General features: G+C 38.2%; 1 protein-coding gene across 1 annotated transcript in view; it reads right to left on the minus strand.

The window, feature by feature from the left end:
- Galnt5 (polypeptide N-acetylgalactosaminyltransferase 5) overlaps positions 1–27,972 on the minus strand; it is an 85,115-nt gene that overhangs the window by 24,497 nt on the left and 32,646 nt on the right. The gene's annotated exons all lie outside the window — the stretch shown is intronic.

Raw genomic sequence — 27,972 nt, forward strand, 5'->3', positions numbered from 1 at the left:
TAAATATAGTATTACTTATTCCCAGAATACATAGTGAATTCCAGGTTAGCCTGGGCTAGAGTGTAACCGTACCTCGAAAAAGAAAAAACCACAACAAACAAAAACCATTTCTCAATGAATAGTTTAAAGTTCAGAGTAATTAACCCAATCTGGGTTGTAACCTGGCAGTTTTCTGTTTCCTATGACTAGGTGCCTGTAATGCTGGATTGTTTGCAAATAGTCTTTATTTATAACACAAAATTTTTTGGACTACTCAGTTTGCCATGCAGATTTATTCAGCTCCTGTTGAGCGTGTCTTTCCTTATATTTGGTGGACCTGCATGGAAATTGTTGCCAGTACCAAGTAGCTGTACTAGCTGGTGTGTTTACCATTTTCTAAGAGGTGGAGGCTTGGCTCACCATTGAATTTTGCATAATGACCTATAAGTGATACTGATAAAACCTGCAGCAGAAACAGGTTGTAGAAGTTTATATATAGGAGGATGTCCACTGATGCTTTTCAAGAAATCCTGGAGTTGGCTCGAATTTTGATGTCACTTCGTGGTTTTTTTTAAATTTATTTATTGACTAATTTATTTATTTATTTTTAATTTATTTATTTATTTAGGGAGTCATTATTGCAAACAAGATCCCATGGTAATTCCCTCCATCCCCCCACTTTCTCCTTTGAAACTCCACTTTTCATCATATCCCCTCCTCGTCTCAATCAGTCTCTCTTTTATTTTGATGTTATGACACTACCTACACAAGACCATCATATCAGGAGGAAAAGAAAATGATGTCACTTCTTTAGTCACTTAAAAGTTGCTTTATGAGTTCATGTACTGTTCACAGCAATGTCAAAAATCTTTTTTTTAATTAATTAATTTATTTATTTATTTATATGAGAGAGATCGAGAGTGAAAGAGGCAGAGAGAGAGAGAGAGAGAGAGAGAGAGAGAGAGAGAGAGAATGGGCACGCCAGGGTTTCCAGCCACTGCAAACGAACTCCAGATGCGTGCGCCCCCTTGTGCATCTGGCTAACGTGGGTCCTGGGGAATCCGGCCTTGAACCGGGGTCCTTAGTCTCCAGCCTGGAACCGGGGTCCTTAGGCTTCACAGGCAAGCACTTAACTGCTAAACCATCTCTCCAGCCCAATGTCAAAAATCTTTAGAGAGCAGAACTGCTGAGGACTATATGATTTTGAATTCAGTTTCTTACCTTTAATTTTCTCCTTATTTGGATACAACATTCCAAAAAAGATTTCTTCTTAGTATCTTTGTAAAGCAGTTTCCAACCCATATCTATTTGTGAAGGGCAAAGAACACTCAGGGGAATTAGATTCACTAGTAGGCCAGCCAGTCCTGCCCAAACTGCTAATACCTGATTTATATTCTTGGAATGTTTGGTACACAGGCCAGTCAGGGATGCTCCCAAAAGCCTGGGTTTATCTGTAGGTATGGCTACTGATAACCCCGTCTGGTACATTTTTCTTTTCTTTTCTTTTTTAATAAACTGTTAGGCATTCAGTCTGTTTAAGCAGTGTGGCCCTCCAGCCCTGACATCCATAGGAGATGTGGACAGACACTGAGAATGAATGCTTTGAAAAATCATAGCAATTTGGTTAAATAATGTGTTGCTTGGACAGATGTTGATCATTTCCCCCAGTCGCCTATGTAGCGCCTTCTGGTACTAGACACGCTGACTGTCTGGGGACTGACTCTCTCCTGGCTTCCAGCCATGTCATTCCATTTTACATGTCAGCTGCGTATGGAGTCTTCAGCAATAGGGTCTTACCACTGGCCTTTGGTGGGTCATCAATTACTCTGACAGAAGTCTGTCATTGTTTTGGGAAACCTTGTAGGTTTCTCTGATCAAAAGCTCATTGTGGATTGTAGGCCCAAGCTGGAAGTGGGGGTTACAGGTCAGTGTCCACTAAGAAATTGAGGAAAAAGATAACTAATATACAAGAGTTAGAGAGGAGAGAGATAGAGGGGAGAGGGGGAGAGGGAGGGAAGGAAGATGTAGGAGATTTAGGTCAGTCTTGATCCTACCCTCTCCAGTGTCTTGTGGTTCAGGTGTTTCCTGTAAGGGACTAGTGAAGGTTCAGTCATTTGGTCTGTCTTTTAGGAAGTAGAATTTTATGGCACCATTGCTGTTTGGGTCCGGATTACTGTTTTCCACCCTTTGATTCCCTCCCCGCCCTCCCATCCATCTTATTGTCTAGTTCATGAGGTACTTGCTGGGTATGTAAGGCATCTTGGGCAAATTCAGGTTAGGTGTTGCAGATGAGTGAGACTATGTGTCGATTTTTTTTCTGTGATTGGGTAAGTTCGCTGAGAATGATCTGTTCCAGGTTCAACCATTTTTCCTCAAATTTCTTTATGTCGTTTTTTCTTACTGCTGTATAGAATTCCATTGTGTAGATATACCACATCTTTGTTATCCATTCTTCTAATGATGGACATCTGGGTTGATTCCAGCTTTTAGCTATTACGAATTGAGCTGCTACAAACATAGTTGAGCAAATCTCTCTGGCTTTTGGTTTGAAGGTTTTAGGGTACATGCCCAGAAATGGTATAACTGGGTCTGTTGGTATTTCTATAGTCAGCTTTTTCAGGAGTCTCCATATTGCTTTCCAAAGTGGTTGTACCATCCTGCATTCCCACCAACAGTGAATGAGTGTCCCTGCTTCTCCACATCCTCGCCAGCATTTATTTTCATTTAGCCTTTTGATGTTGGCTATCCTTACTGGGGTAAGGTGGAATCTAATAGTTGTTTTAATTTGCATTTCTCTGATGATTAGGGATGATGAACATTTTCTTAGGTGTGTGTTTGCCATTTGTATCTCTTCCTCTGTGAATTGCCTGTTTAACTCTGTGCCCCATTTTGTGAGTGGGGTATTTGTCTTCTTATTGTTTAGACTTTTGAGTTCTTTGTAAATTCTAGAGATAAGGCCTCTATCAGTTGGATAACCTGCAAATATTTTCTCCCACTCTGTGGGTATTCTATTGGCTTTGCTTATTATATGCTTGTCTGTAAAGAAACTCTTCAGCTTCATATGATCCCAATGGTTGAGTGACTGTTTAAGAACTTGAGCCACTGGGGTTTTATTCAGGAAGTCTTTTTCCATTCCTATATCATGGAAAGTACTTCCTAAATTTTCTTCCAGTAGTTTTCGAGTTTCTGGTCTTATGTTGAGGTCTTTGATCCATTTGGATTTGAGTGTTGTGCATGGTGAAATGTGTGGATCAAGTTTTAGTTTCCTGCATGTGGTTATCCAGTTTGTCCAGCACCATTTGTTGAAGATGCTATCTTTTTTCCAGTCTATATTGTTTGGGCCTTTGTCAAATATCAAGTAGCTATAGTTGCTTGGCCCAAAATCCGGGTCCTCAAGTCTATTCCATTGGTCTATACTCCTGTTTTTATGCCAGTACCATGCAGTTTTTATTACTATGGCTTTGTAGTATAACTTTATATCGGGTATGGTGATGCCACCAGAGGTATTTCTTTTGCTGAGGATATGTTTGGATATGCGAGGCCTTCTGCCTTTCCATATGAAATTTGAGCTCATTTTTTCTATGTCTGTGAAGAACATTGTAGGGATTTTAATTGGAATTGCGTTAAATCTATATATTGCCTTTGGTAGGATTGTCATCTTCACAATGTTAATTCTGCCTATCCAGGAGCATGGGAGGTCTTTCCATTGTTTCAAGTCCTCCTCAATTTCTTTTTTGAGAGTTTTTATATTTTCGTTGTATAGATCTTTTACTTCCTTGGATAACGTTATTCCAAGGTATTTTATTTTATTTTTTGCTATTGAAAATGGGACTATGTCCTTTATTTCTTTTTCTGTGTCTTTGTCATTTGCATAGAGAAATGCTTCCGATTTTTGTGCATTGATTTTGTATCCTGCTACTTTGCTATAGGAGTTAATCACCTTCAGGAGTTTTGGGATGGAGTCTCTCGGGTCTCTTACATATACAATCATGTCATCAGCGAATAGAGCTAACTTAACTTCTTCCTATCCAAATTGTATCCCTTTTATTTCCTTCTCCTGCCTTATTGCTTGGGCTAGGACTTCCAGAACTATATTGAAAAGCAGAGGTGAGAGAGGACATCCCTGTGTTGTTCCTGATCTCAATGGGAATTCCTCCAGTCTCTCTCCATTAAGAATTATTTGGGCCTTTGGAGCTTTGTATATTGCCTTTATTATATTAAGATGTGAACCGGCCATGCCGATTCTCTCCAATGTTTTGATCATGAAGTGATGTTGTATCTTGTCGAAGGCCTTTTCTGCATCTATCGAAATGATCATGTGATTTTTATGTTTAAGCTTGTTTATGTGCTGTATTACATTGACAGATTTTCATATGTTGAACCACCCTTGTGTTCCTGGGATGAATCCCACTTGGTCAAGGTGGATAATGCTTTTGATGTGTTGTTGGATTCGGTTTGCGAGAATTTTGTTGAGGATCTTTGCTTCTATGTTCATTAGGGAAATAGGCCGATAGTTTTCTTCTCTTGTGGCGTCTCTGCCTGGTTTTGGGATTAGGGTGATACTAGCTTCATAGAAGGAGTTGGGTAGTTTTCCCTGTTCTTCAATTGTGTGGCACAGTTTTAGGAAGATTGGTTTGAGTTCTTCCATGAAGGTTTGATAAAATTCGGCTGGGAATCCATCTGGTCCTGGACTCTTCTTTTTTGGGAGGTTTTTTATTACTTTTTCAATTTCCATGAGCGTGATGGGTTCATTGAGGTGGTTGATCTGCTCTGAGTTTAGCTTTGGTAGATGATATGCATCCAGGAATTTATCCATCTCCTCCACATTTTCCAGTTTTGTGGAGTAGAGGTTTTTGAAATAAGTCCTGATGATTCTGCCGATTTCACTGATGTCTGTTGTAATCTCTCCTTTTTCATTTTGAATTTTGTTAATTTGGAGTCTCTCCTTTTTTTGCTTGATCAAATTGGCCAGAGGTTTGTCAATCTTGTTTATTTTTTCAAAGAACCAGCTCTTTGTTTTGTCAATTGCCTTAATTGTTTCCTTGGTTTCCAATTCATTAATTTCTGCTCTGATTTTAATTATTTCCTTCCTTCTGGAGCTCTTTGGGTTGGATTTTTCTTGTTTTTCCAATGCCTTTAGGTGGATGGTTAAGCTATTGATTTGGGATTTTTCTGTCTTTTTTATGAAGGCATTGAGTGCTATGAATTTTCCCTGAGGACTGCCTTCATTGTGTCCCACAAGTTTTGGTATGATGTGTTCTCATTGTCATTCAATTCCAGGAATTTTGCAATTTCATTTCTTATTTCATCCACTATCCATTTATTGTTTAAGAGTGTGCTATTCAGTTTCCAGTTGCCGTTGGGTCTCTTGTTGGTTTTTTTGTTGTTGATTTCTAGGAATATAGCATTAAGATCTGATATCATGCAGGGAATTATGTCGATTTTCCTAAATATGTGGAGGCTATCTTTGTGACCCAGTATATGGTCTATTTTAGAGAATGTTCCATGGGCTGCTGAGAAGAATGTGTAGTCTGTGGATTTGGGGTGGAAAGTTCTGTAGATGTCTGTTAGGTCTAAGTGCTCTATGGTTTTGTTGAGCTCTCTTACTTTCCTGTTGAGCTTCTGTTTGGATGATCTGTCTATTACTGATAATGGTGTGTTAAAGTCCCCAGCTATGATGGTGTTGGTGGTTATTTCTGTTTTATTGTCAAGTAGGTTTTGTTTTATGAACTGCAGTGCCCCTGTGTTTGGTGCATACAGATTTATGATTGTAATATCCTCTTGATGGATTGTTCCCTTTACAAGTAGGAAGTAGCCTTCTTTGTCTTTTTTGATTGTTTTTGGTTTGAAGTCAACTTTATCTGATATTAATATAGCTACACCTGCTTGTTTCTTATTCCCATTTGCTTGGAATATTGTTTTCCACCCTTTCACCCTGAGGAGGTTTCTGTCTTTAGTGGTAAGGTGGGTTTCTTGAAGGCAGCAGATTGAGGGGTCTAATTTTTTGATCCACCCTGTTAGCCTGTGTCTCTTGATGGGTGAATTAAGGCCATTAATGTTTAGGGTGATGACTGTGAGATTTGATTTGATCCCTGTCATTTTGTGGTGGTAGAGGTGTGTTGGCATTTCCATGGAATTTTTTTTTTTTTTTTATCTACTCTGGGTTTGATTGCTGTGATCTTCTTCTTGTAGGCATTTGTGTTTGGTTATTTGTTTCTTCTCTGTGGAGAATTTCCTGGAATACTTTCTGTAGGTTTGGTTTTGTGTTCATATAATGGTAAAGCTGAGTTTTATCATGGAAAGTTTTCCTTTCACCATCTATTATAAGGGAGACTTTTGCTGGGTAGAGTAGTTCAGGTTGAAAGCCATAGTTTCTTAGAGTTTGGAGAGTATCATTCCAGGCCCTTCTAGCTTTCAGGGTTTCCATTGAGAAGTCTGAAGTAATTCTGATGGGGTTTCCTTTGAAAGTGGTGTGCTGTTTTTCCCTAGCTGCTCTTAGGATTTTTTCCTTGGTGTCAATGTTTAGAGTCTTAATGATAATATGCCTTGGGGAGTTTCTCCTTTGGTCTAGTCGGTTAGGAGTTCTGTTTGCTTCTTGAATCTTGATGGGCCTTTCTTTTAAGAGACGGGGGAAGTTTTCTTCAATTATTGTGTTAAATAAGTTCTCCATGCCTTTGGTCTGAAATTCTTCTCCTTCTGGTATTCCAATGATTCTGATATTAGGACGTTTAAGTGTATCCCACAATTCTCTCATGTTCTGTTCACAGGAACTTTTGAACTTACTGAAATTTTTGGACTCTCGTTCTCATGGGTCCTTTTGACACCAAAATTCTCACATGTTTAAGGTACTTATATAAGATGCTTGTGTAAAATGCTCTAGCATTTGCATATGACTTACACAAACTTTCTTGTATGTTTTAAATAATCTCTGTGTTACTTGAAATACCTAATTCAATATAAATGCTTTGTAATTAGTGGTTATATTAGATTATTTAGGAAATAATGAAAATATAAAAGCTATATGTTTAGGACAAGTGCAATGGATTTTCAAATGTTTTTAATCCATAGCCATTTGAATCCCTGGATTGCAGAGTTTATGTGTTAGATATAGTTATATAGATATAGAAATAGATAGATGGACAGAGAGATGGAGGAGAGGGGCTAGTTGTATGTATGTATGCACATATTTTATATGTTCAAATGGCCTGTCTTTTAAATAACTTTTTAAAATTTCCTTGTAAAGAAATTTGTTTTGGGGCTGGGGAAATGACTTAGCAGTTAAGGGGTTTGACTGCAAAGGATAGGGACCCTGGCCCAATTCCCCAGGACCCACATAAGACAGATGCACAGGGGGCCTATGTGTCTGGAGTTCATTTGCAGTTGCTAGAGTCCCTGGTGTGCCCATTCTCTCTTCCTCTCTTCTTCTTCCTCTCTGCCTCATCCTCTCTCTCTCAAATAAAGAGATATAATATTAAAAATAAATTTGTTTTCATTATCATTTACAAACTAATAAAAATTGAGAGATGCATCTCTCAGTGGGAAGGACTAAGCAATTAAGGCACATCTAGTGGGATACTTTCAGGCAGAGATTTGTGACCCCTTGGTGAATCATTAAATCAATTTAGTGGGATTATTTAGAATTTAAAAAAATTATTACCTACAAAGGAAGATACCAGAATTTACTGCATATGCTATTTGATGAAATGTCTGTTGTGGTTATATATGAGATTAAATAGGTAAAAGGAATGTATTATGGAACTTATTTCTTAAGGAGTTATAGTTAAAATAGTTTGAAATTTACTACATCAAAACAGAGTTTATATCTTCAATGAAGTTCTGAGAAATAAATTTGTATTTCTACATTTGGATTTGCTAAATTCCAGGAAAGCATTTTATGCAAATAACTATAACCAATCACCACTGCTTTTAAGCAAGTCCACCTGAAGAGAGCCTCCCTGCTGTCTAATAGTTCAGGCAATTTGGGAAGTCATTACTAGCATAATTCATGCTCTATATAGTCTTGAGAAATCTAATTTTATAAGCAGCATATTTTTTATTCTGTACTCACCAGCTTTCTCCACATGGATGTCTGATTTATATCTCAAACTTAACATGGCAAAAATAAAATCTCATTGCAATCTCAAACATCCTCCTCAAGTTATGGTTCCACTGTCCACTAAAATTTAGATTCCAGTTCTAGGGTTTGTTTTTGATTGCTCTTGTTTTTATTTTCTTCACATCTTATCTCATGGCATGTGCAGACATTACACTGTAGGGCTCATGACTACCCCTCTATTGCAGGTTTTCAGTATCAAGGATGTATTCCCTCCCAAGGAGTGGGCCTCCAATCAAATTAGAGGGCAGCTGGTTTCCCTCATAATAGATGTGCCTCTATTGCACCCATTGGCTCATTGGTCCTGGCTGGCCAAATCTTAGGCTTGTTCACTTTTGAGTATCTTTACTGGTGATTTCCCTCTCTCTAATTGAACTGCATGCAGCTTGGCTTTTCCCAGCTTTCTGTCAGCTGGTTTACATGGAGGAGGTTTTCAGCTCAGTTCCAGCAGGATTTCTCAGTGACCTTGTAGCCTAATTATGTGGAGTATTCAGCAATAGGGTCTCACCATCTATTCCTGGTGGGAAACCAAGGTCCTTGGCAATGGTCTGTAACACTCTGGGGGCATCAGGAACCTCCCTGGTCAATAACTCACTGGAAGGTATTCCATCCCTGGCACTGAAAATTTTCTAGTAACAATCTATGAGTCCTGAGTGTTCCATTGTCCAAAATAAAGTAGGTTTCCATATGATTTATTTATATCCTCTTTGATTTTGATTAGCAATCCCTCTGCCTTTCTTTTACTCAATCTCATTCCTTGACCTCATTTAGGAATTTTCACCCCCATTAATCTGTTCTTCTACTTACATATATACAATGCCATCCTATTAAGTTCACCTGTACCTTCCATTGTATTGCCTTTATATCTCCTTTCTTGCTTACTGTCTCTGAAGTCCAATCATGTGTAGCTAGGATCCACATATGAGAGAGAACATGTGATGCTTTGCTTTCTTGGCCTGGGTTACCTCCCTTAGTATAATCCTTTCCAGATCCATCCATTTTACTGCAAATTTCATAACTTCATTTTTCTTTACCCCTGAGTAGAACTCCACTGTATAAATGTGCCATATCTTCATTATCCAATCATCAGTTGAGGGACATCTAGGCTGGTTCGATTTCCTAGGTATTGTGAATAGTGTGGCAATGAACATGGTTGAGCAAGTATCTCTAAGGTAGTGAGATGAGTCCTTAGGATATATGCCTAAGAGTGCTATGGCTAGGTCATATGGTAGATCTATTTTCAGCTGTCTCAGGAACCTACACACTGATTTCCACAATGGCTAGACCAGATTTCATTCCTACCAACAGTGTGGAAGGGTTCCTCTTTATCCGCATCCTAGTCAGCATTTATGGTCATTTGTTTTCATGATGGAAGCCAATCTGACAGGAATGAGATGAAATCTCCATGTCGTTCAAATCTGCATTTCCCTGAAGACTAGGGATGTAGAACATTTTTTTTAGATATTTGTTTGCCATCTGTATTTTTTCTTTTAGGAACTGTCTATTTAGTTCCTTGGCCCATTTTTAAATTGGGTTGTTTTATTTCTTATTTTTTAGATTTTTGAGTTCTTTGTATATCCTAGATATTAATCCTCTATCAGATGTATAGCTGGCAAAGATTTTATCCCATTCTGTAGGTTGCCTCTTTGCTATATTCATAGTGCCCTTTGCTGTACAAAAGCTTTGCAATTTCATGAGGTCCCAGCTGCTCATTTGTGGTTTTATTGCCTGAGCCATTGGGGTTATATTCAAAAAGACTCTGCCAACACCATTATGTTAAAGGGTTTCCCCTACTTTTTCCTCTAGCAGTTTCTGAGTTTCTGGTCTGATATTAAGGTCTTTGGGATCCATTTAGACTTAATTATTGTGGCTGGGGAGAGATAAGGACCTATTTTGATCCTCCTACAGTTACATATCCAGTTTTCCCACCACCATTTGCTGAAGAGGCTATCTTTTCTCCAATAAGCATTTTTGGCATTTTTGTCAATATCAGGTGGCTGTAGCTGCCTGGATTAACATCTTGGTCATTTATTCTGTTCCATTGATGTACATGTCTGCTTTTATGCCAGTACCATGCTGTTTTTATTACTATGGCCCTGTAGTATAGGTTAAAATCAGGTATGGTGATACCACCAGCCTTATTTTTGTTGCTCAAAATTGATTTAGATATTAGAGGTTTCCTTTGTGCTCTCAAATAAATTCTTGGATTCTTTTTTCTATTTATGTGAAGAATGCCATTGGAATTTTTATGGGGATTGCATTAAATGTGTAGAGTGCTTTTGGTCAGACTATCATTTTCACAATACTGATTCCTCAGATCCAAGAACAAGGGATATTTTTCCATTTCCTAGGATCTTTTGTAATTTCTTGCTTGAATGTTTTAAAGTTTGCATTGTAGAGATCCTTCACTAACTTAGTTAGGTTTATTCCAAGGTCCCTTTTTTGGATGCAATTGTGAATGGGAGTGATTCTCTGATTTCATCCTCTGTGTGCTTGTTGTTAACATATAGGAAGGCTACTTATTTTTGTGTGTTTATTTTGTATCCTGCTATATAGCTATAGGTGTTTATCAGCAATAACAGTTTGCTGGTAGAGTCTTTAGGGCCCTGATGTACACAATCATATCATTGGCAAATAATGATAATTTGGACTCTTCTTTCCCAATTTATCCCTTTTATGTGTGTCTCTTGTCTTATTTCTATGGCTAAGACTTAAAAATAAAAGTGGAGACAATGGACTCCCTTGTCTTGTTCATTCTTGTATACTGTTTGTCAATATTTTGTTGACAATTTTTGCTTCTATGTTCATGAGGAAGATTGGCCTGTAACTTTCTTTTTTTGTTCTATCTTTGCCTGGTTTTCGTATCAGGGTGATACTGGCTTTGTAGAAGGAGTTTGGTAGGATTCCTTCTTTTTCTATTTTACAGAAAAGTTTAAGAGGCATTAGTATTAGTTCTTCCCTGTAGGTCTGGTAAAATTCACCAGTGAATCCATCTAGGCCTGGGCTTTTTTTAGTTGGGTGATTTTTGATAACTGGTTGGATTGCTATACTTGTTATGGTCTATTTAAGTCGTTCCTCTTATCTTGAGTTAATTTAGGCAGGTCATATAAATTAAGGAAATCATTCATTTCTCTGAGATTTTCAAACTTAATGGAGCATATGTTCTTATAGTATGTCCCTATGATGTTTTGAATTTCTCTGGTATCTGTTGTGATAGTGCTGTTTTCATCCATAATTTTATTAATTTGTGTGTCTTCTCTCTTTTCTTTTGGTCAGATTTGCTAAAGGTTTATCAATCTTGTTTATCCTTTTTTATTTATTTATTTATTTATTTATTTATTTGAGAGCGACATACACAGAAAGACAGATAGAGGGAGAGAGAGAGAATGGGCGCACCAGGGCTGCCAGCCTCTGCAAACGAACTCCAGATGCGTGCGCCCCCTTGTGTATCTGGCTAACATGGGACCTGGGGAACCGAGCCTAGAACCGGGGTCCTTAGGCTTCACAGGCAAGCGCTTAACCGCTAAGCCATCTCTCCAGCCCTTGTTTATCCTTTTAAAGAACAAACTCTTTGTTTTATTGATTCTTTGGATTATATTTTTGGTTTCTATTTCATTAATTTCTGCCCTAATCTTTATTATTTCTTCCCATCTACTGATTTTTGGTTTGCCTTGTTTTTCTTTTTCCAAAGCTTTAAGGTGAAGCATTAACATTTTACTTATGAACTTTCTAATTTCTTTTTCTTTTCCCTTTTTTTTTTTTTTTTTGGTTTGGTTTTTCAAGATAAGTTCTCACTCTAGCCCAGGCTGACATGGAATTCACTGTGTAGTCTCAGTCTGGTCTCAAACTCACAGTGATTCACCTCCTACTTCTGCCTCCTTAGTGCTGAGATTAAAGGTGTGCATCACCAAGCCTGGCTCATGAATTTCTTAATATAGGCACTTAAAACTATAAATTTCCCTCTTAGAACTGCCTTCATTGTGTCCCAAAAGGTTTAGGTATGTTATCTTTTCATTATCATTTGGCTCTATGAATTTTTTATTTCCTTCTTAATTTTTTCATTGACCCATTTATCATTTAGTAGTGTATTGTTTAGTTTTCATGATTTTGTGTATGCTCTATAGCTTTTCTTGCTATTGTTTTATAGTTTGATTCCATTTTGATCAGATAGAATGCAAGGAATTATTTTAAATATCCTGTATTTCTAAGATTTGCTTTTTGTCCTAATATATGGTCTATTTTAGAGAATGGTCCATGTGCTGCTGAAAAGAATGTATATTCTGCAGCATTTGGATGAAATGTCCTGTGTATATCTGTTTGGTCCATTTGTTCTATGACCTCATTTAATCCAGATGCCTCTCTTTTTATTTTTTCTGGGATGACCTGTCAATTGATGAGTGTGGGGTGTTGAAGTCACCCATTACAACTGTGTTTGGTGTTATGTGTTGCCTAGAGAGTTTGTTTGATGAAGTTCAGAGCCCCCATGTTAGGTGTAATATGTTTAGGATTATAATGTCCTCATTTTGGAGTGGGCCTTAATCAGTGTAAAATGACCTTCCTTATCATTCCTAACTAATGTTGGACAGAAGTCTACCTTATCAGATCTTAGGATAGCAACCCCTGCTTATTTTCTAGGCCATTTTCTTGAAACACTAATTTTCAACCTTTCACCCTAAGATAGTATCCATCCTTTTTAGAAAGATGAATATCTTGGAGGCAACAAATTGAAGGATCCTGCTTTTTAACCTAGTCTGTAAACCTATGTCTTTTGGTTGGGGCATTGAGGCCATTGATATTAAGAGTTATTATTGAAAAGCATGTATTTATTTTTGCCTTTTTATTTTTCTTTTGCAGTTCTTCTGGTTTTACATTTGCTTTCTTGTATTAACTAGTATTTGAGTATGGTTTGTTGGGTTTTTTCCCAGGTTCCTTATATGTGTGCTTTTCTTCCTCTTCAGCATGGAAGATCCTTTCGAGTATTTTCTGTAGAGCTGGTTTTGCCTTCAATATTTTTTTAAAATTATTTATTTATTTATTTGAGAGCAACAGACACAGAGAGAAAGACAGGTAGAGGGAGAGAGAGAGAATGGGCGTGCCAGGGCTTCCAGCCTTTGCAAATGAACTCCAGACACGTGCGCCCCCTTGTGCAACTGGCTAACGTGGGACCTGGGGAACCGAGCCTCGAACCGGGGTCCTTAGGCTTCACAGGCAAGCGCTTAACCACTAATCCATCTCTCCAGCCTGCCTTCAATTTTTTTTTTTTTTTTGTTTAGCCTGATTTTGTTGTGGAAAGTCCTTAGTTATCCATCTATTTGAATGGATACCTTTGCAGGATAAAGTAACTTTGGTTGACAGTTCAGAAGTTGGAATACATTCGTTCAGTATTTGAAATATATCATTCCAAGCCCTTCTGTCTTTTAAAGTTTGTGTTGAATAATTTGCTATGATTCTGATTGATTTGCCTTTGTATGTGACTTGATTTTTCTCTGTAACTGCTTTCAATATATTTTCTTTTGTTTGTATGTTTGATAGTTTAATTATAATATGGGGAGAAGAGGTTCTTTCCAAGTTTTGTCTGTTTAGTGTGCTAAAGGATTCCTGTATCTGCATTGGCATCTTTTTCCCTATTGGGAGTGGTAAATGGAACAATGACTGGACTGGTGGACTCTCTGCTGGACTTTGGTGGTCTGATAAGGGCTTCCAACAGACTTACTTATGGAAAGTTGCTGCCTCCATGGAAGGAGTGAGCGTCACCTCCCCCAGGAAGGACAGTTCTTCCCTCCCAAAGGAAAGGGTCATGGCTTGTGTTACTCCACCCTATGCTATGTTAATGGGAGACATAAATATTACATGGGCTGAGGAAATGTTCAATGTTACATGTAACAATTGTACTTTGTCGAATTGGGTTTCAGAATTGTCCTCTGATAGAGTTATGATTTTTAAGCAACCAGCATTTGTCATGATTCCTGTTATGTAACTAGACCTTGGTATTCTGACAAGGGAATACAGGTGTTACAGGAAGTAAAGAATACTTTATGTAGACCAAAAAGAGTGATAGGATTAGTAATTGCAGGCATCCTAGCTTTTATTACATTGTTAGCTACTGCTACTACTACAGCTGTTGCTTTGTTACAAGAAGTTCAAACTGCACATAAGTCTAGTTTAGATACTCTGTCCTCTCCTTCATCTACTCTGCTGCTGAGATTTTCTACAGAGTTTTTTATTTCATTGACTGTGTTCTTCATTGCTAGTAATTCTGATTGGTTTTTCCTTTATTTATATCTTGTATTGACCTCCTTATTTCATTAAATTTATTTCCTGTGTCTTCTTTCATTTATTTGATTTCCTTGAACATATTTATAATCATTCTTTTGAAATCTCTCAGGCATTTCCTCTAAATCAGTCTCACTGGAAGTTATTTCTGATGCATTAATAATTTTTGCTGGACTTAATATCTGCTTTTAAGTCTGCCTTGCCTGGATGGAATTCTCTCACTTCTTGGATAGGAAGCTTTGCTGCTACAGGTGTTTGTCTTTTGCTTATTCTGTGTCTGCTGCCCATACTCGTTAAATGCCTTTTGAGATCTATTATGGATATCTGTGCAAAAATACATAGGATATAGCTACAGACCCGACCTCAGTTTCCTGAGACATTATCTTAAAGCCCCTGCAGAGGCTGGTAGTCAAAGACGGGTAAGATTCTCTCGAGTTAGGCCAACCTAAGACAGGGCATGAATGATGGAATTCATGTACCAATGACTGGTAAGTCCTAAATATCGTAGAGGATGACCTAAGACAGACACAGCCTTTCTGCACGGAGGCACGGTGAGGCCCGGTTCATAAAAATAATAAATAAAAAAGGGGGAATTGTGGGGAGCCATTTTGGCTGGACTTGTATCCATAGCCCTGCGCTTCTGGCTGCAGGACATTAGCAAAACTATAGCAGCCTTCCTGCAAGTAAGATTGTGTATCTTCAGTGTCAGGAAGCTGTCTGGCAGCAAGACATTAGCAAAACTATAGCAGCCTACCTGTAAGCAAGATTAGGTATCTGCAGCCATTTGGCTGGTCCTTTGTACTGAGAAATGATTGAAATGCAAAAACTCTGTAACAGGAAGGTTTTTTGATAGGAACTTGTAAAGCTCATAAAATCTTTGTCCATGGAAAAACTGTTTGTAAAAAAGATATAAAAAGGAATGCTGTGAAATAAACCATGTCTTCAGTCCTGGCTTGAGGTCTTGCTTCAGCCCTGGACTGGAGTCCATGCTTTCACTCTTAAAAAAAAAAAAAAAAAAAAAAGTGACCCTAGGTGTTGGGTTTGCCTGTTATGAGAGTATTCAAGTAGGCTGAGTGGAGCAAAACACAGGCAGATTCTAAAATTTAACTAAACAATGTATATATTCAATGAAAAACAGTACAGACTATTTATGCAGGAGTAGGTGTTATGGCAACCAGATCCTCTAACAAAGTCACAGTCCCTTAGGGTGTGTGTTGTCGCACACCTTTAATCCTGTCAAGTAGGAGATTTCTGGTCTGTTGAGGGTTCTAAGTCATCTTGTGACCAAGTAAGTCCCTTCCCTAATGAACAACAGAAGAGGAAACAAAGGTCTATAAATCAGGAAACAACAAATGCAAAACCCAAATATAGCTTATTTAAAAATGGCAAATCTGACCATCTCTCAGATTTAACATATAATTTATCCTGACATGGAAGGTACAATCAGCACTTCTGATTCAACCCTATATACCAGGCTTATTTGGCAGGTACTGACCTGTGTAATCCCAGTTACCTTTTGGGATTGTTTTGGTCTTAGTTATGCTGTGCTCCCACTTTGGTCCCTCTATGCTGTGCTGTGGGCTCTGGTCACCTGTGCCAGGTGCCAGGTGCTGTGTAGGTGATCTCCCTTTCCCAGGTCTCTGGTGCTGTGGATGGTGGATCTAGTTCCCCTGCTGGTCCATGTGATCCTCTTCCTCACTAATTGCTCTTCCGTTCTTCCCTGTAGTCCTCCCTTCAAGTTTTTTTGAGTTTGCGAGCAGGCCGGTGTGAGTGGAGAATGCCCTCACCTCACTTTTCCTATGGCTCAGGCTGAGCCGGGCATCTGTGGCCATGTGAACCTGGTGCCTCCACCACTGCTGACCACTGCTGGAGCCACTTCTGCCTGTTGGCTCTAGACATTCTGTATCTCTCCTCTTTGTCTGCTATAGTTGATCATTTCTAATACATCTCACTTTTTAGTAAAAGAGTGTATTTTGCTTTTTTTTTTTGGCTTTTTCTCCTCTAGGCTGGTCTGGCATGGTTCCTATGCTGCCATTTTAACCAGAAGTTGCTACACCAATTTTGATATAATATATTTACTGTTAACTTAAAATTTCTGTTACAATCAAACCAACTTTGTGAACAAATTAATGAGATAAGAAGAGCTTTAAATGTGGTGGTCTAGTCACAAAATTAAAGAAGTCAGTGGGCATATAGTACACTGAGCTGGTGGAAGTTGGTAGTGCCAGGATTTTCAGGGACATGGTGTGACTAAATGCCTGCAGATAGCAAAGCATCTAGAGAAGAAGACAAGTGAGGATGGTGATGTTGGCATTTTCACTCACCAGCATGAGAGAACAAGGGTAAGTCATCATCTCATGACTGTACCTATCTCATAGCATTAATGTGAGGATTAACTCAATACAGAAAGTATTTAGCATGATAGCTGATATATAAATTCAGCTATTATTACAGAGCACAGATTCCCCCATAGAAAGTTATAAAATGAACCAAGTGTTTGAAATAATTTCAAGAATATTTACAGAAAAAAAAACCAACCTCTTCTCAGTCACTAACCAACACCCACACACTGAAAAGATGAGAGGAAAATAAGCCATATTACTGTTTGGAAACAAAGCAAGGGTTGTAGGTAAAAGAGAGAGAATGAGATAAGAGGGTGGGGTGAGTATTCAAGAATTAGGATTCCAAAAGCTTCAAATACTGATGGATTAATGTCACAAAGCTGAGGCTTGGCAAGAGAGTCTGGGAGCAGGATCACATCACATCTATTTTTGAGTTGGGCTGAGCTAAGGGGTTTCACTCCAAGGGTAGAGCTATCCCTGGGTGTCTGCCTTGGAGGATTAAGTCTGGTGCACAAGAGGCTAAGAGCAGGATCCAGCCAATGCCACTGTGATCAGTGTAAGAAAGGGCTGAGTGTGAAGGGTCCAGCTGACACACGAAGAAAGCTGTGTCTCCCAAGGTGTTACTCAGAATTTCCCAGAGGAGCCACACTCAAAGTAGACTCTATTTAGGCTCAAGTGCACCCACCTCAATCCTGTGGACAGCTCTCAGTCCCATATGCACTTTGATAAATTTAGTCCAGGGTACGCGAAAGAGACTATGCAAAAGCTGCTGTTCCTACACCCTCAGATGAAACAACCAAACTCAAGATGGGCAGACCCCAATGCAAAGTAAACAACAAATACCCAGAAAAGGGATCCCCACCAAGATTAACTGCTCCCACAATGGAGTGCTCCAATGAAAGCTTAGAGGAAACCCAAAACATAGAAGCCCAGAATAAAATCTCACCAAGCATATTTGTTTGTTTGTTTATTTACTTATTGTGGGAGAAAATGATTTACTTTGGCTTATAGACTTGAGTGGAAGTTCCATGATGGCAGAGAAAAACAACAACATGTGCAGAGGTTGGACATCATCTTCTGGCAAATATTATATGGAAAACAGCAACAGGAGAGTGTGCCAAACACTGGCAAGAGGAAGCTGGCTATAACACCCATAAGTCTACTCCCAACAATTCACTGCCTCTGGGAGGCTTTAATTCCCAAATTGCCATCTGCTGGGAATCAGAATTCAGAACATCTAAGAGCAAGACACCTAAATAAAACCACCACATTCTACCCCTGTCCCTCATAAACAGATACATAGTGTAAAATGCAATGCATTCATGCAACTTTAAATGTCCCCAGTTTTTTTTATCAATCTTAGTGATGTTCAAACATTCCCATAGTACAAGGTCTTTTAACTGAGCCATGATACCTAAAAACCCATAATGGCACAGAATAAACATTCACACTGCAAAAGATAGCTTTGGACATAGCAAAGAAATGTTAAACCAATACAGGATTTAAGCAGGGAAAACATCAAACTTTGTAGCTCAAAGTCCAACAACTCTAGTCAGTGACAAATCTCCAAGTTTGATAATTCTAATTGGTGTCAAGTCTCTGGAGTTTCAATTCCATCCCTCCTGCTAGGCTACTCACATTTCTGGAAAACTTTATCTGGTGCCAGAAGCTCTCTTTGGAAGCCATCCCATAGTCCTAGCATCTCCATTGTGTCTCTGCTGCAACCTATGATTCATTCTCATGGCTCCATTGGGCCTCCACACAGGTAATCCAACAAGCCTGCTTCACACTGCCCATGGCCATTTCCAAAATACAAAACTGTGTTGTGAATTCAATGACCCTATCTTTTCTGCATTTGTTATAGTCTCTAATACCAGGTGGGATGCCAATTTGTTAATCCAGGGGAATAAACCAGACTTTGAAGAACAGGACACCCCCACAAAAGAATGTGCATTCTTCTGCTGTCCCAATGCAGACTACCTTGCCCAATTCAATGGTTGTGATCTCTTAAACAATTGAAGCTGAAAGGGGAATGGGCAGAAGTTTTAGCCCAATGATTTGTTTTTTTCTGTTTCATTTCCCTCTGCTCACACCAATCCATTTCTATGCAATGCAACACTTCACAAGTTCCCAGGACACAGGGAAACAGAATGCAGCAAGCCTCTCACACAAACTGCTTCTAGCCCAGTCCAGCCAAAGCTCTTTTTTTTGCTCTCAAAAGCCAAACCTCATAGTCCATAGTTCTTATTGCATTCAGGTCTTTAAATTCTGACCAGAATGGTCCATCAAACTACACTTACAGCACTATAAGGTGTCTCTGAGGCCAAGATTTCAAAATTCCTCTGCATTCCTCCTGCAGAGCAGTTCCAAAAGGCCAAATCTACGAAATCTACAGAATCAGTGTTCTACCAGCAGTGATCCCAGTTCTTGGTACCAATTTAACTGTTACAGTCAGGTTTGTATTACTGGCAGAAAACACCTGACCAAGAGCAGCTTGTGGGAGAAAAGGGTTTATTTTGGATTATAGATGTGAGGGAAAGCTCCATGATAGCAGGGTCAAATGATGATGTGAGCAGAGGATGGACATCACCTCCTGGCCAATATCAGATGTATAATGGCAATAGCAGAGTGTGCCTCAACAAGCATTTTAAACTAATGTAATGAAACCATGAAAAATGGCTTTTTGACTGAGAAGAATAGGACAAAGACTAATCAAACAGGAACTCCAAGTATAGCTGAAGAAAATGGAAGAAAACTGGCATAAAGCATTCAAAATACAAACCAAAGCTTGACTCAATGAATTGAAAGAAAGGTAACAAAAAGAACTCAGATGATAGAGGAGGAAAGAGAAGATACCCAACAAGAATATCCCAATAAATGGCTAAAGGAAACAATGAAACCATAACAAACAGCTTGTTGAATGGAAAGAAATAGGACAAAAAGTAATCAAATGGGAACTTTAAGAACACCTGAAAGAAATGGAAGAAATTGGCACAAAGAATTCAAAATACAAACCAAAAGGAACTCAAGTAATGTATGAAGAAAACGGATGATACTCAATAAGAACATCTCAATAAATGGCTGAAGCAAACCAAAGAAATTCAGGAAATAGTACTCCATAAGCAGCTTAATGAAATCAAAGACAATCAAAAGGAGATCAACGGAAGGCTAAAGGAATTTGAGGAGAACCAACAAATAAATAAATGAGCTTATGGACCAGTGGAATAACCGCAAGGACATATCCAAATGTAGGAATGAACTCCAAGAGACAATAAAAAGATTAAATTGTGAAATGAAAATTATTTCAAGCAAAAAGTGAAAATGCTGAAATAAAAATACAGAAATACAATACCCTTCTTAAAAGGCTCCCAAGAAAGTCTCACCAACAGAATAGACAACATGAAGAACAGAATTTTGGAGCTTGAGAACAAGATAGAAGAATGAGATGAGCACTCCAAAACCATTGTCATATTCAAAAAAAGTGTATGGACTAAATGTGACAGATCTTTAGGACATCTTAAAAAACAAATATTTGGATAATAGGCATACATGGAGGGGAAGAACTAAAGATCAAAGACATAGAGAATATCTTCAACAAAATTATTGAAGAAAGTTTTCCCAACCCTACAGAAGAGAGACTGACCCAAATACAGGAGATACACAGGACACCAAATAGACAGTACCAGAGAAGAGACACCCCCATGACATATAATAATAAAAACAATAAACACAGAAATCAAGGAGAGAGTATTAAAAGCTGTCAGAGAATAATAGTGTAGAACCTATTGAGGTAATTCCATTAGAATGACCTCAGATTTTTCAGTGGAAACACTTAAAAGCAGAAGAGCTTGGAAGGGAGTACTTCAAAAACTAAATGACCATGATTACCAACCCAAACTACTATATTCAGCAAAACTATCCCTCATAATAGAAGGTAAAAGAAAAACCTGTCATAGTATAAACCAACTGTATGATTATATGAGCACCAAATCAGCCTACAGAAAATACTGCATTGAATACTCCACACTCAGAAGATGAACCAACATGCACATGAGAAGGGAAAAAGAAACAGTCAAATCTAGAGTGGACTTAAAAGCATACAAAATCCAAGAAAACACCAAATTCCACAAAATTATCAACATGACAGAGATTAATTCACACCTCACAATTGTAACTCTAGATATAATTGGCCTCAATTCTCCACTTAAAAGTCACAGATTAACAGACTAAATCAGAAAACTGGATCCATCCATTTTCTATTTACATGAAACCCACTTTACAACTAAAGATAAATACCTCCTTAGATTGAAATGATGGAAGAAGATTTTACAAGAAAATAGAATCATGGAACAAGTAGGAGTAGCTGTACATATTTTGAACAAAATTGACTATAAACCAAGTAATTCAAAGAAATCAAGGAGACCACTTCATACTCATTAAAGGAATAATTCAATAATAATATATTATAGTCATAAACTTATATGTACCAAATATGGAAATCCCTAAATTTATAAAACAAAATTTATTAGACAATACTATAGATATATCCCAATACAATAATAGTAGGAGACTATAACACCACAGTATCATCAATAGACAGATCCTCTAAGCAGAAAGTAAACAGAGAAAGAATGATGTTAAACTATGCCATAGATCAAATGGACTTAACAGACATCTATAGAATATTCCACCTTAATTATACTGAATATACATTCTTCTCAGTAGCTCATGGAATTGTCTCCAAATCAGACCATATATTAGGGAATAAAGCATGTCTCCACAAATTCAGAAAAATTGACATGTTTACCTACATTGTATCTGACTACAATGCATTAAAACTAGAAATTAATGATGGTATCAACAGAAAACACACTGACTCCTGGAGACTGAACAACTCACTATTAAACAATGAATGAGCTGTGGAAGAAATCAGAAAGGAAATCCATAAATTTATTGAACTGAATGACAATGAAAACAACATACCAAAACTTATGAGACCCAAAGAAAACAGTTCAAAGAAGAAAGTTCATAACACTAAATGTCTACTTTACAAAAACAGGGAGAACCCAACTTGAATATGCATTTGAAGACAATAGAAATGCAAAAACAATTTGAGCCCCAACTAACCAAACAGAAAGAAATTATCAAGATCAAAACAGAAATCAATAAAGTAGAAATAAAAAAAAAAAACAATTAAAAGGACTGATGAAACAAAGAGCTGGTTCTTTGAAAAAATAAACATGATTGATAAACTACTGGCCAATTTGATTAAAAGAAAAAAAAAAGAGAAGACTCATATCAGCAAGATTAGTAATGAAAATGGAGACATCACAACTGACACCAAAGAAATTGGAAGAATCATCAATATATATTTCAAAACCCTATATTTCATAGAATTGGAAAACCTAATAGAAATGGGTAAGTTCCTTTACTCTTATCACTTTCCAAAACTGAATTCAGAACAGACAGATATCATAAACAAACGTACTACTTCAAATGAAATTGAAAAAGCAATTAAAAATCTCCCAACAAAAATAGTCCAGTCTTGATGGGTTCATCACTGAGTTCTACCAAACCTTCATTCAAAAAGTAAAACAACTATTCCAACTCTTTCCCATGATTGAAAAATAGGGAATGCTCCCAAACTCTTTCTACAAAGCCAGCATTACTCTAATACCTAAGCCAGAGATCCAACAAAAATAGAAAAATATAGACTGATATGCCTAATGAACTGGGACACAAAAATACTCAATAACATCTTTCCAAAATGAATTCAAGATCACATCAAAAGCATCATCCACCTCAATCAAGTGGGTTCATCCTAAGGATGCAGGGTTGGTTTAACATATGGGAATCAATGAATGTAACTCACCATATAAATAAACTTAAACACAAGAGTCACATGATTATTTCAATTGATGCAGAAAAGGCCTGGGGGTGGGGGAAACAACACTTCTTTATGATCAAAACATTGGAGAAACTTGGAATGAAGGGACCATATCTCATTATAAAAAAGGCTATTTATAAAGAACCTAAAGCCAAGATCACACTAAATGGAGAAAAACTTGAAGTATTCCCATTAAGGTCTGGAACAAGATAGAAGTGCCCACTCTCACCAGTGCTTTTCAACATAGTACTTGGAGTCTTAGCTCAGACAATAAGATAAGAGAAATAAATAAGAGACATACAAACTGGTAAGGAAGAATTCAAACTAGTCCTATTTGAAGATGACATGATTTTAAATATAAGTGACTCAAAAGATTACACCAGAACATCTTCTTCTAAAACTGATAAATGCTTTCAGTAAAGTGGCAGGATACAAAATCAATACACAAAAATCAGTAGCTTTCCTATATAACAGAGATGAACATATGGAAAAAGAGATAAGCAACACTATCCTGTTTTCAATAGCTACAAAACATCTAAATACCTTGGAATATCATTCACCAAAGAAGTGAAAGACCTGTATAATGAAAACTGAAAAACACTGTGGAAAGAAATAGAGGAAGATATGAGAACATGGAAAAATCTATGTTCATGGATTAGAAGAATTAATATTGTGAAAATGGAATCCTAGTAAAACTATTTTATAGAGTCAATGCAATTCCAACAAAAATCCCAACAACATTATTCAAAGATATTAAAAAATACTCTCAAAATTTGTATGGAAAAACAGGAGGCCTAAGATAGCAAAAAAAAAAAAAAAAAAAAAAAAAAAGGGAAACATTTCTGGTTGCATTATCACACCTGATTTCAAGATATACTAAAAAGCCATAGTAACTAAACCAGCATGGTGCTGGCAAAAAATACATAAAATAAAATAAATATGGAATAGAATACATGTCCCATCTTTAAATGAAAGCAAATACAGCCATCTCATCTTTGACAACAGGAGCCAAATATACAAACTGGAGAAAAAACAACATCTTCAAAAAATGGTGTTGGAGAAATTGGATAACCACATGGAGAAGAATGAAATTAGACCCACTTTGCTCACCCTGCATTAAAGTAAACTCTAAATGGATTAAGGTCCTCAATATAAGACCTGAAACTGTAAAACAACTAGAGAAAAAACAGGGAGTATACTCAATCATATAGGCATAGGGAAAGACTTCCTGAAAAAATACCCCAGTAGCACAAGAGCTTAGATCAACAGTACACCACTCAGATGTCTTGAAACTAAAACATAACTGTACAGACAATCAATCATCAGAGTCAACAGACACCCCACAGAATGGGAGAAAATCTTTATCAGCTTTACCTCTGACAAAGAGCTAATATCTAAAATTTACAAAGAACTCAAAACACTAAGCAATAAAAAATAAAAACCAAGCAACCCACTCAAAATCAAGGTAGAGATTTGAACAGAAAATTCTCAAAGGAAGAAATACAAATGGCCATTACACATTTAAGATAAGATATTCAACATCTTTAATCATCAGAGAAATACAAATCAAAACAACCCTGAAATTCCATCTCACTCCAAACAGGATGGCATTTACCAAAACGTCAAATGACAACAAATGCTGGCAAGGCTGTAGGGAAAGAGGAACGTTTGCCCTCTGCTGGTGGGAATGCAAACTTGTCCAACCACTATGGAAATCAGTATGGAGACTCCTGAAAAAGTTTGAAATAGAGCTATTATTCCATCCAGCAATACCACCTCTGGTCATGTACCCTAAAGATTCCACTCTTTACTACAGAGATACTTGTTCAGCTATGTTTATGGCTGCTCTATTGACAATAGCTAGGAATGGAGTCAGCCCAAATGCCCATTAACTGATGAATGGATAACAAAGGTGTACTATATATGAAAAATGAAACAATAAAATTTATCAGTAAATGGATAAAACTGGAAAAAAATCATTCTAAGTGAGGTAACACAGGCACAGAAACACATGCTGCACGTATTCTCTCATCTGTGGTTCCTGAGATCATTTAGAGTTGAGTGCAAATGGCAGATAACACCAAAAACATTAGAATGATACCATATAGAGAGAGAAGAGGAATTACTTGTCCAGTTAGGAGAAGGAAGTCTTGGAGGAATAGGAGTAGGGAGGATGGGGATGGAATTCACAAAAGTTAATACCACATGAGCCAGTCCTATAGAAATCCCAATTCTGACTAGTATTCTACAAGTTACAACCACCAATCAATGGGGAGAGCGGAACGCCCAGCAGGGGATAGAAAAACCTTAATGTTCTTAAAAACATGGACTTTGTCTAGTAACTCCAAGGCCCAGAATTGGTTTGTTCCCCACAGTGAACTGTTGGGCAGGGAGACTCATGAGGGCCCAAAAACAATGCAGGCCATTTCTAAAATACTTGATTACCTACCAGTGCTAAAAGGTAAGACATTAGTTATGAAGACACACAGGGCATTGGATTACCATGCTGAAACAGAAAGGGGAAATTAGCTCTTTCTTGGCTAGTCCACATACTGTTTTAAAGCACTGTGGAGCAGCTGGCAGAAAATGGTCACCTACAGCATGTGACTTGTATTAACCAGCAGGACAAGAGGTACATACTTGTGCAATAGTGGCACACAGCCTTTATAGCTTACTAACTGTTCTCTAATTGGACATGAGGCCTACTCAGAGGCAGAGAACTCATTCCTGGTACTGAAAACCAAATCGCATTCCCATAGTCAGGAAACTCATACTTCATAAAGAAGCCCCCACTACTCTCTGGAGAAGAAGAGTAGGTTTGCACACCAAAAACCCCTTAAATAACTTTGCATGCCCCTTTAACCCAAGATGCTCTCACTCTTGGTTGGAAAGTCTGCTTCACTTTACATATGGCAGTGAAAACAGATGAGAGTTAAGATCCATTGATGCGACAAGAAGATAACAAACTGCCCATCATGAGACGTACCACCTCTTCCACATTTGCCAGTGCCCAGGAGAACTCATAGTAGAAGCAGTGCCATGAACACTGCTGTTACTGCTAATCTGACAACCAGCTCCAGGGTGATGGTGGCAGACATGGGGATCAAGCACAACCTATCAAAGCAGCAATCCAGAGGCTACAAAGGACTCAACTCTAAATCAGACTGCCCACAGGACTCCCATGGCTCAGAGAATATTGTGGAAGAGGGGGTGGAAAGATGATAAGAACCACAGGATGGGTTGGAATAGCCAGAGGCATGGTTCCCCCACTGTCACTTGGGACTGACTAAAGCCTTCATGACCCCATAGTGAATCCCATAACTCTGATGGGCCCCGGGGGAATGGGTACAGGGGAGAAAGATTTAAAAGTTATAATTTATTAAGAATACAAATAACTAAGTAACAAGAAAAAAGCTCAGGTTTAACAAGGCTCATAAGACCTAAATGTAGGACAATTTGAGCATGAAAAAGAACTTACTGTGTTGGAGGAATTTGATGGTGAGAGCTTTGGGAGAACTGGAAGGAAAGAGAGGTTGGAAGAAAAGAAAGGAGAACAAAATGGACAGGGACTGAGATATTTCTTTTTGTATGTGGTATGAGCATTTCATGGGTGTGTGTATGTGTGTGTGTGTGTGTGGGGGTGCCTGTACACATATGCGTGTGTGTGCTTGTGTGACATAGTACAACCTCAGGTATCCTAATTCAGGTGCCATCTAAAGTCTCTCACTGGCCCATGTCACACCTATTAGGCTAGATTGGCTGAGCAGTGAGTCCCAGGAACCTGCCTGTCTCTATTTCCCCAGCACTGGATTCTAAATATGTGCTATTACATCTGGCTATTTAACATGTTTAACAGGAGGATCAAACTCAGGTCCTCAATGCTTGCATGACAAGCACTTTACCAACTGAACTATCTTCCCAGCTCAAAGGTGTCTTTGTTGCAAATGAATGCCAGATTGAAAAACAACAACAACAAAAAAAAACAAACAAAAAAAAAAAAAAACAAAACAGGGCTAAAGAGATGGCTTATCAGTTAAGGCACCTGCCTGTAAAGCCAAAGGACAAAGGTTTCATTCCCTAGCACTCAAATAAGCCAGATGCACAAGGTGGTGCATGCATCTGGCATTTGTTTGCAGTGGTTAGAGGCCCTAGTGCACCAATTCTTTCTCTCTATCTGCCTCTTCCTCTCTCCAAATAAATAGATAAATAAAAAATTTTTAAAAAGGAAAAAGAAAAGAAGGAATGATAGAAAAACTGTTCTTCAGCTCTTCGTATAACTGATTCAAGTAGTGGTCTTCAATGTATGCCAAACTACTGGGTAAAATGTGAGAAATTAATACATTGTCATGGACCAAGTATTAATCCATAAATAAATTCCCAAAGGAGAGATTTATCTGACAACATTATAACTGAGCTTTCAAAGTCAGTATCATCAACAGCAGGATAATTGGACAGTGTATGTTTTTATTTAAAATATATTTGTTTATTTATTTGAGAGAGAGAGAGGCAGATAGTGAGAAAGAATGGGCACACCAGAGCCTTTAGCCACCGCAAATAAACTCCAGATGCATGCACCCCCTTGTGCATTTGGCTTATGTGTATCCTGGGGAATCAAACTGGGATCCTTAGACTTTGCAGGCTAATGCCTTAACCACTAAGCCATTTCCCCAGCCTGAAAGTATATGCTTTTTAATATAATGAATTAATAAATACACAATTCTTGTCACTTGTGATTTAAGTCTATACATTACTCACACTAGAACCATTTATTCTACAGGAAACACGAGGACATCCAAAAGTTCAGAACTGGGCCTGTAGTGCCAAATATATTTCCTACATTGCTTTTAAAAACAAAATTATGGGGTCCTAGAAGGTTGCCCTGTGGCTGACTTGGGGGCTGCTTGGACCCTGTGAGCTTACTGTGGAAGCAGGCCCCTTGTTCTGCTTTCCTGAGTGAAGTTCCCTGGGTCCCCAATTCCTGATTCCTTGGTCTGGAGGGTGCACCCACAGAGTGAGTAAGCCAGATCTCCCTGTTTTCCAACCCTCCTCCCAGTTCCCCATCCTGGTAGGTTCCCTTGTGCTGGCTTGGGGCTGCTTGGACCACATAAGCTTACTGCAGAAGCAGGACCCTTGCTCTACCTTCCTGATAGAAGGGCCCCTGTATCCCCATTTCCTGAATCCCCCAGAGGGTGTTTGCATGCATGGAGTGAGTAGGCCAGAGCTTCTATATGGTTCCCCACCTCCCTGGTTCTGGTACACCATCTGCTACCTTGGGGAGACCTGGTCCTATGTGTGGGCTGTGGAAGCAGGTCTTTTGCTCTCATAACCTGATTGGCCCCTGGGTATCCATATCCCTATTCACTGGAGTCAGAGGGTAC

This window comes from Jaculus jaculus, chromosome 4, assembly GCF_020740685.1.
Source record: "Jaculus jaculus isolate mJacJac1 chromosome 4, mJacJac1.mat.Y.cur, whole genome shotgun sequence".
Lineage (NCBI taxonomy): Eukaryota > Metazoa > Chordata > Mammalia > Rodentia > Dipodidae > Jaculus > Jaculus jaculus.